Source organism: Ambystoma mexicanum, chromosome 2q (genome assembly GCF_040938575.1).
Source record: "Ambystoma mexicanum isolate Mex_15411 chromosome 2q, UKY_AmexF1_1, whole genome shotgun sequence".
Taxonomy (NCBI): domain Eukaryota; kingdom Metazoa; phylum Chordata; class Amphibia; order Caudata; family Ambystomatidae; genus Ambystoma; species Ambystoma mexicanum.
In genome coordinates this window covers 738,800,260-738,815,709 of record NC_090924.1, presented here as the reverse complement: position 1 = coordinate 738,815,709, position 15,450 = coordinate 738,800,260, and the positions used below count along the sequence as shown (strand labels likewise).

The window sequence follows — 15,450 nt, the reverse complement described above, 5'->3', positions numbered from 1 at the left end:
GTATTTTTCTGCTTTCATCGGATGACCATTTTACAGTTCTCCCCATCACCCAGGCCTCGCTGACCGGGTCATGCTGGGCGCAGCGATGTGCTGCGGAAGGTGAAATGTTACAGTGTTAGTATCTTATGCTAGCTCATGTCCGTCTTGTTCGTGGGAACGGGCTCACAGCGGATCTGCCAGGGTGCTGCGGCAACAGGGATAATTGAAACTCTCCAAGGGTGGGGGCCGCGCTTACAGTGCGCTGAGCTCACACCATCTTTGTCAGACAAAATGGTTTCAGAGGCCTAACTAAATTCAATACGTGTGGGCAATGTGTTCAGCAGGTGAACCCTCCACCACCTGGGCCCGGGTGGCATGAGGGGACGCCCAATGAGTCATAGCCCTCACCTGGGGAGAGGATGTAGGCAAGGGGGGTCTCTTGGACCAGTCCTCCCCTACATTTACAATGTTTTTTTCTCCCACTAAACAGCCTTCCCAACATATTTCAGGATGGCATAGTTATTTAAACAAACTCAAGTCGTAAATTATTTGAGAAAGTGCTGGATAGTGGGAGCAAATATCCTTGTTCTTTCAACAATTTTTTTTTACTGCTGATAGTATAACTGGATAACACACAAAAGGATTTTAAAAAAGAATCTCCTTTAATAACACCAATTTCACTTCGGACAAAGATGCAACACAGAGACTGCTACCACCCAAGCCATCAACAATGCTCTTTACATCCTTGAGAAAGGAGATTCCTGTCTTCTGGTTGTATGCAACCTCTTTTCCACTTTTCACATGGCCATTTAAAAAACACACCTGATCATCCTTGTCACCTGCATGAGTTTTGACAATGTTGACATGGAAATGGGTAGCACCCTACCTTGCAAACATACACCAGCTCATCCAGATGGGAACCAACAGATCCCTTTGAGGTCTTACAACCTGTGGAGTTCCACAGATATCTATCACTTCCCCATTCATTAGAAATCTCTACCTGAAGCCATTGGGTTAAGGGTTGTAAACAGCCAGGCAACAATAATCACAAAGATAACCATCATCTTAATTGAACAACAACTGTTTTGACGACATCCAGTGTCAGAAAGTCTGCCTCTACCTCCAGCCAGGATATGCATGGGCCTATTTGAAGCTGGACACCACAAGAACCCCACTCCATTCCACGTTCCATTTCCATTTCCATTTGAGAATTCAGTTAAATGCACCCAAGTCCAAAGTAGGTTAATAACAAATAAAGAGTGAAAAAACAGCCTCATTACTCACACCCACCATCAAGTCTCTTGGATGAATCATCAGCACTATCCTCTCTTTTTAGACGTCTCCAAGAAAATGTGAACTCCTTGATACCAGCTCACCCTTCTGCCACAAGATGAAACATTTAAACCTGACCTCAAACTTCTTAACTGTGCTGTAAGCCCTTGTCTCCTGCATGGACAGGGGCAGTGCCGTCCTTGCAGGATTCCTGTCCACCACCTTGGACCCCCTGAAGGACATTAGAATGCTGCAAAGCGCCTAATCCAGGGAACGGAGAAATTTCAATACAACATGCCTATCAATGCCATATTGTATACAGATGACATCCTCCCAGCATCCATCCTCAAGCCGCTCCCCGCTTCTCTACCTGGAGATCATCAACAGCTCCCTCAATCAAGACACCTTCCCATCGACCCAAAAGACAGGATAACTCCTCCCTCTACTAAAGAAACCTAAACTGGATCCCGACAACCTAGGTAACTATCACTCCATCACCCATCTTCCCTTCGTAGGCAAGATCATCGAGAAAGCGGTAGCTGCGCAACTGCAGCAACACCAACAATCTCCTCCAAACCTACCAATCCGGGTTCAGGCCCATTTGCAGCATGGAGATGGCAACCATATAGGTGGTTGACGAAGCCCTCAACATCCTGGCCACCCTTGCCTCCTGGTTCTACTCGACTTATCGGCCACTTTCGACATAGTGGACCAACAGGCGCTCACGGACACCCTATATCAGCGCATGGTGATCAGCAACCTTGTCCTACGCTGGTTCAAGTCCTACCTCGCCAACTGCCAGCAGTTTGTTCAGATAGGCTTCTTTAGATCACCAATGCTACCCGTCACCTGTGGAGTACCGCAGGGTTCCATCCTCTCCCCAGTAATCTTCAACCTATACATGGAGCCATTGGGAGCCCTCCTAGACACACGCAACATCCACAAATACTACACCATTGACACACAGCTTTACCTCAAGATTGACTCCATCAAGGACATCCACAGGCTCAATCCCTGCCTCTCGCTGATCCAGTCTTAGATGTCCAGTGCATACTTGAAACTCAACCCCTGCAAGACCGAATTCCTACTCCTCACCAGACCTCTTGGCTATCACCCAGGAACCTAGAGGCTTCACACCAAAGCTCAACTTCTGTGCCATGTCCCTCGGGATCCACATTGACAAACACCTCTCCTTCACACATAGCTAAGAAAACGAAGACAGCTTGGCATCAGCTCTTCCTCGTTTGGAAAGTCAAGCCCTACCCCCCTCCGGACAGCTTCAGATCCACTGTTTAGGCACTGGTCCTATCTGGATGGGGGCAATGCCCTTCTCGAAGGCCTCCTGTCATATGCCCTTCTGCCCCTCAGAAGTGTCCTACTTGCGGCTGCATGCCTCATTAAGCGTCTACTCAAATACGACCACATCAGCTCGGCCCCCATTGACCTTCACTAGCTTCCGCTGCACGCAGAAAGCACATTCAAGTCTTGCTGCATCATCTATAAAGCAGTCGCGCTCAAGTCACCCAGCAACCTCACGGAGAAACTCAGCATCTCCGGGGGACAGTGCACCAGCAGAAGCCAGGACACATGCAGACGTGAAATCCGCTAATGCAAAAAGCAAAGGACCAGGAAGCAAGCCTTCTCTGTCTATGGCCCAAGACTATGGAACCTCCTCCCCATCAGCATCACACTCGCCCCCATGCTTCTACAATACACAAAAGAACTCAAGACCAACCTATTGGAGGAGTCTCTCCTCCTCAACACCTAGTCCGACACGTCGTCCCTGCGCCACCTAACGTGCTAGACGCCGGCCGTCCCTCCTGCTCCTCCCTGCCACTCTGTACAGCTGTACCCCTTCTCTGTATCTTACCCTCCACTGTATATCTGCTCTGTTACCTCTGGAAATCGCTGCGTTATGCATCTGTGTTGTTGCATACCCCTGTAAAGGGCTCCATTATTTATCTGTATTGTTGTATACCTCTGTAAAGCGCTCTGTTGCTTCTTGAAGGTAGGTCCGCGCTCAATAAATACCATAATGATAATAATAATATCCCAAAGGAGTTGCACTGGTAGCCCCCAAAGACCTGAATTACTTTTAATGTTTTCAACCTATATTCATTATTCTGGTTACAGAAACATTCTCAAGGCAAGAGATGCTGACGAGCAGCTAATCACTATCAAACTAAGTACATACATGCACATAAAAGAATGAACATAAATCATAACGCAAATGTTACACAGTCCAAACAAACCTTCGACCCAAAAAAGATTTGATTTCCCCACAATTAGTACAATTTAAATTTGCACAACAAGTAATGCCGAGAGATCTCAGGATTATCATCGTGTATGTAGTCTATTAATGAGGCCTACAATCTTGGGTATCAAGCATTTTGGAAAATTAAAGAGGAGGCAATCGTTTCTATAACTGTTGACTCCCAAACACTGGACTATCACATTGAGAGCAAGGGACCATCCATAGACCTAAACTGATGTGCTAGTGCCAGTTTTCTGCTGTTCAAAAAGTGCATTAGGAGAGTTGAAGTCAGTGCAGACACTGGATATCGACCGTGCTCATGCCTGTTCCCCAATAGCGAGTCTGCATGAAGAAGTAAATCAGTGATTTCCCTAACCCCCACCTGAATATCTTTCCAGTACGTTTGGTCTAGATGGCAATGCCATTTTATATGAAATAATCCCCTAATTCCCCAAAGGTTCTCCAACATAGTGGAAACCTACTTAGGAAAATATACCTGAGCCGCTGTGGGTGCTTGCCAGGCCTTGTCTGCTCGTCTCCAAATTCTTTGTCACAACTCCTCAGTAGCCTCTCACCCTGTGGGTCCTCACAGTCAAATAATTTGTACAGCCTAGGGACACGCCTATTGCTCGTTTTGTTATCCAAATACTGCTCTAAGGAAGAAAGTTCTGTTTACCTGCTTATTTAATGCAACCAACTAAATCCAATGGGACCCGCCTGGCAAAAACCTCCCAGGAACTATTAAGCTTCCTTAACTGTTTTTCCCCAGAGACATGCCACCAGGAACGGGAAGAGGTTCCGCTTTCCCCACACCAGGGCTAAAGTGATAGGGTGCCTTTTATAGGGTGCTTGGGATCCAAAGACCTGCTATAGAGGAGCCTAGTAGGCAAATGCCTCTCTGTCTATGTCTGGATGCCAGAATGGGAGCTGCACCAAAGGAGTGACATCCTACTCTACATCACACCATCCATCTTTAATTTGTTCCTGCTTTGACCCAGTTCAACACAGGGGCTTATTGGCACATGTTATATTATCTATTTATATCTCGGACAGTCAGCCTGCTTTTCCAGGCTGACCTCCTCATTAATTTATGTTGACCTTCAAGGACAATACTCTAACAGAACGGGTCCGTCGGATGAATAAGGACCTGACACATTTTTCACATGAAAAATCCTTCCAACACACCCAAGAGAATTACTTTCAAACAACAGAAGGAGGTGGTAACCATTCAAGTGGACAGTAAAACGTCCAGTTTAGGAACACATCCTTCAGTTGAAGCAATGGAAGTTCTAATGGGGACCCCACCCCAAGACAAGGAAAACCAAATCGCCGCCCTAGCGGCTCACGGAATAACTATCGGGGAAGGAATAACCCGGACCGTGGTAATTATCAGAACAAAGGTACAACCCAATAAATCCCACTGCCTTTTTTAGAGAGAAACCCGGAAGACTGGGACTCGCATAACCCGCAGCATGCAGGCATTATGGTGAACTTGTCATCATATACACCAACGGAAGATGAGACAAGGGTTATTGAAAGAGGAATGGGGTTTGTACCAACCAACCGACACGATCCGTTCAGTTTCCGTCAGGAATTCTTCACCTTTATGAGAAAAATCCAACTGTTTCATCATTTCCAAGGCATTGATTTTGAACCTGAAACATCGGACTCCAAACTGCACAATAAATCGACCTTTGTGTCCCTAGTCAGGCACAAAGTGCCGAGGACAAAGTATTCCAGAAAAGTGTATTTCATGATCTGCAACTACTTGAAAAAAAAGACAAAGGGCAAAACTACCTTTACCAACATGAGTACTCGAGAAAAAACAGCAATGACAAAGCTTCTCGCTAACGAAAACATTGTTATCCATAAAGCAGATAAAGGGGGAGCCATTGTCCTACAGGACAGAGAGAAATACGTGCGGAAGTGCAATAGACAACTCCTTGACATTAATTGCTATCTGCATTTAGAGAATGACTCAAATACCAAACTTAAAGACCTCATTACCCTCAAAGTTGAAAAAGCTAGGCAGAGAGGGTGGATTACATCCAAAGAGGCAGATTTCCTTATCAAAGAGAAACCCAGAATTCCCCAATTCTACACCCCACCCAAAATACACAAGTCTCTGTCAGATCCACCCGGCAGGCCAACAGTGTCAGGAGTAGAGTCAGTGTTGGGACCACTATCGAGATTTGCTGACGCATTTCTCCAACCAATGGTGCACAAAATGGCATCTTTCATTCAAGACACAATGCAGATGATTAAAGAAGTGGAAGGTGCCCCATTTGACCCTGACACAGAAATCCATGTAGGTCTTGATGTGATGGCACTGTACACCAGTATCCCCCAGAGAGAGTCAATTGAAATGTTGGACGAAAAACTCCTCACAAACCACAAGGTAGGCAAAACACCAATTTCATTTATTCTTTGGTGTGCTGAAATGAGTTTACAAGAAAGCTATTTCCACTTTGAAGGTGATTTTTACGAGCAGATTTAAGGGACCGCGATGGGCGCAACATTGACACCTAGCACCGCGGACCTCTACATCGAACTTTTTGAGCATACCAAAATCATGCACACCAACAACCCTTTCTTTAAGAATATCAAAAAATGGCAGAGGTACATAGACAACATTTTTGTTATCTGCCATGGTTCTAGAATAGAGTTATCAGAATTCCTTGTCTGGATTAATACTTCCAATAGGTTTTTGGAATTTACCTCGAACTCCAGTAGTGGCAATTTGAACTTTCTAGACATCACGATTACGGCAGATAATTCTTCAAAAATCCTATTCGTGAAACCCTACAACAAACCCACAGACAGAAACTCCATGGTGCATTACGAGAGTTTCCATCCTAAACACGTAAGGGACAACCTCCCTTTGGGCCAATTTTTAAGGCTCAAACATAACAGCTCCAACAGAGATGACTTCCTGGGGACAGCCAAGAACATGCAAGAGAATTTAGAATTAAGTGGCTACCCAAAAGAAGTGACAAACAAAGCACTGAAAAGACCTAAAGACAACCATCGGGAATCCCTCCTGGAATATAAGGAACACAACTCTTTAAAGGACCAACACGAAAAATTGGTATTTGTCAACACATACAGAAATATGTCGAACAGCATCAAAAAAATTAATCCTAAAAATTGGTCTGTGCTAGACAAAAGTGAGACACTGGTGCGCAGACCGACAGTGGCATTCAAACAGAGCAAAAACATTAAAGATCTTATAACCCGAAATGACATCACCCTGAAGAAACAAAGCCAGAGGAAAATAGCAGAGATATGGAATCTGCCCCCGTAACAGGTCACTTCGCATGTGGACATTGCATCTATTGCCACTCAACCAGCAGAAGCACGGAAATTGACCTAGGTTTGCGTTCCCATGGAAACAGACTAAACACACAAACTGCAACTCTGCTATGGTAATATATGCCATATGGTGTCCGTGTAAGAAATTCTACATCGGTAAAACCGACAGAAAGGTGAAATTAAGAATCAGGGAACATAAAAGCTGTCTAAAGAATAGAACCGCTAATGCCCCTTTGGTGGACCATTGGGTGGAACACATGGAAACACCTGAAGACAACAAATGGATTGTCCTCTGTAAACTACTGCCCAGTCCAGATACCAACAGAGACAAATGTCTACTTCTGCGGAAAGAACAACAAATAATCTTCCTGACCAAAAGTGCCATCTCAGGCTTGAATGAAAAAAATGGACTGGCTTAACATATATCGCTAGAGCAGCACTGGTTGCCCATGAGCCAATTAGATGGCAGAGAGTTGTGAATGCCTATACCTTTCTATGGCCATCACCAGGTTTTTTTGCTCAGCGCCTGCCACTTATTTTTTAGGCATCATTACCCACTGTTAGGCTCCACATGGTCACACCCAATCTGGAGGTAACCAAAGCGAGCGCTGTGTATCACTGTGTCCTGTGCCGCCCCTTAGTTTGTGGGCTTTTAGAGGGTCTGTCACCACCCCTTATAATAGACCATCTAGTCACCCGGGTCATACAGCCCAACAACGTGTAGAGAGTTGTTCATGGAACATCAAACACAAAAGAGTGTTTAACGTTGCATCTGCTTACTGCTTATTCAGAGGTTTGGGTGCTGTATCCTCGTCATTCAAACATGGTGGCGCGGGATAGTTCACAATACATGTGACCTCCTCCTCGATGTAGGAACGACTCTCACATCTATGGTGTATGGGAGGGAGCTAAGATTCTCCTGAGTCTGCTGACGCAGATGCAGTCCTGTAAAAAAGGGCCAATCACGAGCCATGCTGGGGTACGCATTTCCGTACTTTAGGAAGCGGGTAGGTCACATGACCCGACATTTCAGGACGCGAACGCTACAGGCGGCATTGCACACGAGGACTGAGGCCGTATATTGGGTAAACTGGGCTTCGGTTTCCTTACAATTATGCCTATCTCGTATCTCATGCTAGGCACGGACACATTGAGTAGGAAACCTGATTTCGTATCCTCCCCTCAATGATGCCCTTGTACACTCTCTTTCGTTGCTTTACAGCACGCCGCCATTCTGAGATGCTCGAAAACCCCTGGCCTGAGAGATCAGGGCCCGCAGTACTAGTTTTGACTGTCTGTCAGCACACTGAGACGCCACTACGTGCACAGTGCCGTTTTCCCCTACTTTTCCGGGCAGCAGCGGAAAATAACTTTTGCCTACCAATCTGCATGCAAATCCTCTTTTTGTGGATCTAAGGTAATAATGCTAATGAACTGTGTAACAACGGCTGTCTTGGACGGTGTATCTTTTCTACACTATGATCTGACTGAACAGATAAGATCCCTTGAGCCAAATCTCTGATCAGCCCCCTGATGTGCTCCCTTGTAGATTACACATTGTCCTCATACAAACAACAACCTGCAGTATTCCGTTGCCACATCATCATCCTTTCTTATTTTTATTTTTTACATTTATAAAGCGCTCACACAGCCCGCAGGCATCGAGGCGCTGTTTGTTTTTCTTAGTTGCGGAATTGTGTTTTTTTGTCTTAGTTACGTATTTATAACGCGCTTAAACACCCAGAGGTTTCTAAGCGCGGACCCGGGGATCGAACCTGTGTTGCTTCGTGTCGTCTTGCTTCCACGACGCACACTCTGCCGCAGAGCTATCTTCCCGGGACTTCTGCCTCCTTGCAAGACGGAAGTGTGTTTGCCCTGCCCTCTGACCAGTCAATTTAAGACTGTTAGAAACCTCCACATGTAGCAAGACCCACGGTAAGCATCGCCGCCAAGTCTCTGTTTTCAGCATCATCACCTTTGTGGTCATGGCGTTTTGCTCAAACAAAACTTTAAAAATCTATTTGTCAAGTATAAATAGTATGCGCTATGCGTAACTGAAACCTCAACCAAACTACTGTTGGTTTGTGAGGTTACTTCATTGTGTACGCTCTATCTGGCTTTTCTCTGCTTTTGCCCTAATCCTCTTGCTCCCACAGGCATCCCCTAGTACCAATTGAGTTGTACTACTTTTAGCCCCGTCTGGAATGTTTTATCAATCCAGACACTGTTGACTAATGGACAATGGCTTGTAAGACAGGTGGACATTTATCCTTTTTGTCTTCTCTTTTGCAGGTGATACGTGGAGTTACCAGGCGCTGCGTCATGGACGTGCCCTCAACCTGACATTTATAGTCTTAGGTTTTTGAAGTGTTTGTCTTTAGCACTTTAAGTGCATGATACAATCTCGATTGATTAGCCATTAGACGGGCAATACCCGCACAAAGCATAGTGTTTTGTGTAATTGCTCTTCACAGTGTATAACTTTTACCCTGGACAGTCCCTGACCAATTTCCTTGCACCATTTTGCACTTTGTTTTTGGAAAGAAACATGTTGGATGAGTTTTGTTGTGAGTATGTGTATGAATTGATGATGGTGAGAGTGAATGGAGTGTTGAATGTAGTTTAATTTGGGTATTTGCACAGCATATGAGACTTTATTGACACCACAGACATTCTAGGGCTGTTGAATTGTAAGCCCAATACACCAACTAAACCACTGTCTGTTTACATTGCTGCACTGATTTATTGTTGTAGAGCAGAAACTCCAGGAGGAGGAATGTATATTGTGATCTTGTCATATCCGTCCTGTGAGGTGTACATCTACCTCAATCTTTTTAATAATTGTTGATTACTGTATGGTGCTAATTTGCACATAAATAAAATTGTTTATTTTCTTGAAATTGTTGCCCTGCCTTATAATTTAATGTACTAGAGGCAGCTGTTTCTCGTGGCACACTGGTTTCTCCTTGGTATTTAATTGAAATTGGTGCCCATCTAACCCTGCTGTATGTTTCTAAAGGTGACGTACCTTAATGAGAGTCGGTTAGAAGTGGGCTCCCCTTTCCCTCAACCTCTCATTGTGTTGTTAGCATTGCCAGGCCTTTCCTGCTCGTCTCTAAATTCTTTGTCACAACTCCTCAGTAGCCTCTCACCCAGTGCTTCCTCACAGTCAAATAATTTGTAAAGCCTAGGGACACGCCTATTGCTCGTTTTGTTATCCAAATACTGCTCTAAGGAAGAAAGTTTCTGTTTACCTGCTTATTTAATGAAACTAACTAAATCCAACGGGACTTGCCTACAAAAAGCTGCCTGGAACTATTAAGCTTTCCTTAACTGTTTTTCCCCAGAGACATGCCACCACGAACAGGAAGAGGTTCCGCTTTCCCCACACGAGGGCTAAAGTGATAGGGTGCCTTTTATAGGGTGCTTGCCTCTCTGCCTATGTCTGGATGCCACAATGGGAGCTGCACCAAAGGAGTGACACCCTACTTTACACCATACCATCCATCTTTTAGTTGTTCCTGCTTTGACCCAGTTCAACACAGGGGATTATTGGCACATGTTTTATTATCTATTTATATCTTGGACAGTCAGCCTGCCTTTCCAGGCTGACCCCCTCATTAACTTATGCAAAGACCTAGGGGCCTTTCCTACCCAGATGAATCTGAAGAATGATCTCTGGGGTTTTAGCAACTGCCTTCTCGGTAATAAAATTGGAATGGCTTTAAAGATGTAAAGTAGCCTAGGCGATTTAGTTGCATGAATTCTTAGAAGCATGAATTCTGCCAAACCGGGATAACTCCATAGTTCCCCACTTCTCTAAATGACATATGTAATGGTGTTAAACAATTGAGCTATGGTTATACAGTAGCCTCTGAGACCTCACCTGCTTAACCCCCTAATAATCCAAATTATCAAACTTTCAAGTGAATCCATACCTTCCCCATAAATCCGTCATCACGCTGAGAGCTTTGTTTTGATGTTCAGACCCTTCGATTTAGTAAGTTTAATAGTGTATCCAGAGACCAGTCAAAACTCTTCCAATGCTTTAAGGATCTTGGACAAAGTGGTCATAGAATCCACAGTGAAGAAGAAGAGGACATCATCTAAATACAATGACAATTTATGAATTGGCTTACTGGCTCAGGAGCCCCTGAGGGCTTCTAGCCTGAACCCATTGAACTAAGGGTTCCATTGAAAGGGTAAAGAGCAGGTGCGACAATGAGCAGCCCTACCCAGTGCTTCTATAGAGATTTCGGGAAGGCTTGGCTACGAATGATTCTGAGACTGGAGCTTATGAATGACAATAATCATTCTCGGATACCAAAACTCCCAGTTGACATTGTCAAACGCCTTGCATGCATCCAAGGCTAACAATGAGGGTGACCCTTGCTCTCTTTATCGCGACAATGAAATGTAGGGTCTTCTGAATATTGTCATGCATTTTCCTACCTGGGATAAACCTTGTCTGATCCGATTGTTCCGGGTCTGGGAAGACACCAGCTAAATAGGTGGCTACATGTGTAGAATTTATTTTATCATGTGTCTTCATTAATGTGAAGGGGCAGTAGGACTCACAGCCTTTTCTGTATTTTCCTAGATTCAATATTAGAGTGTTGACTGAATCTGCCACCTAACCTAGGACTCCACTGCTATACACAAAAGAAATAAACAGTTTGTGCTATGATCCAGTTAGAAGTGTCATAAATTGTCTATAAAAGTAGGCAGAATTTCCTGTTCCAGTAGGTCATTAGTGTCAACTGAAATACATGCTAAGGCCTACTCTAGCCATAAACCTTTGTTGATTACCTCCATTCAGGGTCTCCAAGCGACATCATTTTGAGCAACAGTCATCCAGTAATCTTAATGTATCTCTCTCCTTTTGTAGCAGGGTGCCACTTGTATTTTGGAGGGCAGCTATGTGGTTCCTGTAATGGCACATTCCGAGCTTGTAAGCCAACAGCCAACTAGATGTATTACTGTGAGCATAAAACATTTGCTTAGACTGCATCCGAGATCTAACTTCGCAGTCCAAAACGAATGTATTCAGCTTACTCTTAGATTGCAAGCTTGTTTACGTGTGTGCAGAGCGTCCTCATGGTTACCTTGGATTTTCTACAATTGCCTATACAATACTGCCCCTTGCTCAGTCAGGTCTGCCATCAATACTGCTTTACTGGCTACCAAAACTACCCACAGATCTACTTCCCCAGTATTGTTTTCCTAGTATTGTCGGATGGAGAGAGAGAGAGATCCTTCCTGCCAAAACATGATTCCAGAAAAGAAATCTTCGTTATTACTGTGGTTTCCACAAAGCATATAACTTCGATGTAATTTCTTCATGGAAGTTACATCGAAAACACTTTGAAATGTACATATGTTTGTGGGGTAAGGGGTAAAAGGAGGGTGGGGAGGGAGATGGGGTGGGGGTCGAGGCGGAGGGGAAGAGGGCTTACCCCCCAAAAGCATTTCAAAGTGTGTTTTCAAAGTAATTTCAATGAAGTAAATTGCATCAAAGTCATTAACTAAGTTGAAATGACATGGAACCACACTCTTCATTCACATCTCTTAGTCAGTCCCTTAGTCAAAAGTGGCTATAATCAGGGCACAATCCAATATTGATATTAGTCTTGTTCTGGAGTCCACCAGGCCATGCATTAGTTCCTCCCCGGCTAGTTGTAAATTCATTCTAGAGTGTGTCCTATGGACATGTGAGAAAGATGAATAATCATCTACTTCTGGTGATCCTGTTTACATTCATCAGCCAAGCCAGGCTCGGAAAGCAACTGGGCCAGAATCCTTGAGTACCTGGGACAATCCGGGGAAGAAGGGCCAGTCCTATACAGAGCTACATCCAGGATTGTGTTTTAATGATCCCCTATTAGGGTTTTATCTTCAGCTTATTTGGTTTACACAGGGAGTAATGAATTAAACACATTATTTTGCCTATCATTAGGGGAATAGACTCCAGCCAAGATAAGATGCCGACCCCCTCCTTAATTATGACAAACCTCCACTCTGCATCCACCTGTTTAACAATTACCTGAACAAATCATCACACGTCACCTCTTTCTCTCAAATGAGGAGAGGAACATTTGGGTAAATACCTTACTCTATAGACACCCCACATCTTTCTTGTGCAGGTGTGTCTCCAATAGCAAATCAAAGTCCGGTTCAAGATCACATTGATGCTCTAAAATCATAGGATGCTTTTGAAGGAACTTTATACTGAGGCTGCTAAACCTAACAGTCTGTCATGGGACTTTCAGTTTTGTCAGCCAAGCTCTGAGTGTTCTTTGTGTACCTTCATGGAAAACCTTGAGTAACACACATTGATTTTGTTCTGACAGAACCCCACCACTGAGACATCCCTGTTGACAAAGACCAGTGATGAAAACATTTGCAAAATGTTTGCCTGATTCCTAACAATCTACCCCAAGAATAGATATTGGCAGATGTATCACCACTGTTAAGAAGGATTTCTAGAATCTCGCCTGGTGGACCTATTTTAGGAGGGCTCCCTAGTTATAGTGAACAGGGAACTCGGAGAGGTAAGCCAAAATCCAATCAAGGTAGCAATGGAGTGCAGTCAGGGCTATTCTCAGGAGAGTGTGAGTGGAGCCATGGTCCCTCGATGAGTCCACACAATATAATGTACAATAATTCAATTTAAACAGGTAGGTATAAAATACAGTGATCATCGCACAATACTCAATAATAAACATGCCTACATTCACCATAGGTTCACAAATACATTCCACACAAGAGGCAAGTGAAATAATGCAGTATATGTTGGAACCAGTTTACAAGTGAATTCCCTAACTTAAGCAGTCCAATCCCTAAGAAGAATGGGGCCTTGTGCCCAAAAGTCACAGGAGCCACAATGCTTCTCACTAGAATTAGAATTAGTCTTTGCGGGTAGGTTATTTCACTTGTGCTGATGAGGGAATAAAAATACTTATCAACATTTTTACTGAGGTACTACCCAGGTTTGACGGCCAAATCGCAGTGGAATGGAAGATTAGGAAACAAATGGGCTTATTCCCAATGATATCCAATGGAGGACAGGAGGGGAACAGATGCACTGTTTTTACTTGCCCCCGGACTCAGAATTTCCCTGATGTCTTCGTGGGTTTGTTGGGGGTCACTGGAAGCTGGATTGCCTGCCGGTGGATCCAGTGGGAGGTACCCAGGAGCTGCAGGTGCAAGGATTCTTCCAGTAAGGAACAGCAGCAAGATGACATTCCTGGTGATGAAGATATCATGGTTGCAGGCCTTTTCAGGGCCCTTGACAGACTGGGGGAGGTGAATTCCAGCGAAGGTCCCAACACACAGGCGACGACTGGCGTTCTTCCAGTCGTGTCACAGAAGCTTTTCCAGGACAGGATCCCTTGATGCTGGTGACATTTGGAGGGAGAGCAATTTGTGGCACGAGCTGGTGATCAACAAAGTTCTGGGTGCACCTGCAGAAGAACCACGGTTCTAGCCAGGAAGCCAACGAGAGAACCGGTCAGTCCACCGGGTGGCCCAGGGACACTTCCGAAGGCTAAGGACGGCGGGATCCTCGAGAAGGCCACTTTAGTTATATCTATCTATTTGCATTGTTACTATTTGTACATTTATGTCTGCATTTTAGATAAGTTTCAGAGCCTAGATGCCTCAGGGTTTTGGCTGCGCTATACAAATAAATAAAATAAAATACAAATATAAGGTGTTTAGACTAGTTGTTCCCACTAGTCGAAGGGCTGAAGCAGCGCTTATGGACTTCAGAGATCAGGTAGTACAACAGGACTTCAATGGGCCAAACGCAGAATAGGATGCCAGACCTCTTTGGGAGTCTTCTTCGGATCTTGGCTCCAACGCTCATCGGAAGAAATGGCTGCAGGAGTGCTCCTCTTAGAATGGAGGTAAGTCCAAGCCCACCAATGGTAAGGATCTGCACCATTCAAAAAGGAGGAACTGCTGGTTTTACTCATGTCCCACATCTAGATTCTCTGGCATCATGGATGTGGAGTGGGACCAGACAGACCCACCCCCTTCCTGTGCCCCCACCCTCCCACACACACAAAAGGCATAACTAGCCCGCGAAAGCCACTTTCACGGGCATGTGCATGACCTGATAAGGGATTTCCTGACCTGGTAAAGTGGGAAGAACAAGCGAAAATCTCGTGGCACTGCCAATTTAGGGCACTAGCCACATTTAGCAGCCATATGCGATAAACGCAAATATGCACACTAAAAAGTATGGAAAAATTGTAAAAATATATCTGCTGCCACCACCTTCTCTTTAGGCACATATGACAGCAAACAGAAATCCCAACTGTAAAAAACTAGGGTGATACAGAAGTATCTGTATTGTAAGATACTGTGTGCAATGTTAAAAAGTCACAAAAGGGAAACAGTTTCTCAGTACTGATAGTCTGAAGGACTGATCAGTTCCCCCATAACAAATTAGCAAATGACAAGTGAAGTGAAGCCGAAGGCTTTATGTCCTCGCAAAAAGTCAGAACAGATTAGAAAACAGAGCAAAAAGAAAGGGGGGTCTATAGAAACTATGTAGGGAAAGTTGCAAAAAAGGGAACTTTTTCCTAAAACTACCACGACACTCACCTTGGAAACAGAAGCTAAGAAAA

The 15,450-nt window shown here is 44.5% G+C and overlaps 1 protein-coding gene across 5 annotated transcripts in view; it reads right to left on the bottom strand.

Moving 5' to 3' along the window:
* Positions 1–15,450, bottom strand: part of RNF32 (ring finger protein 32) — a 567,839-nt gene that overhangs the window by 23,995 nt on the left and 528,394 nt on the right. The gene's annotated exons all lie outside the window — the stretch shown is intronic.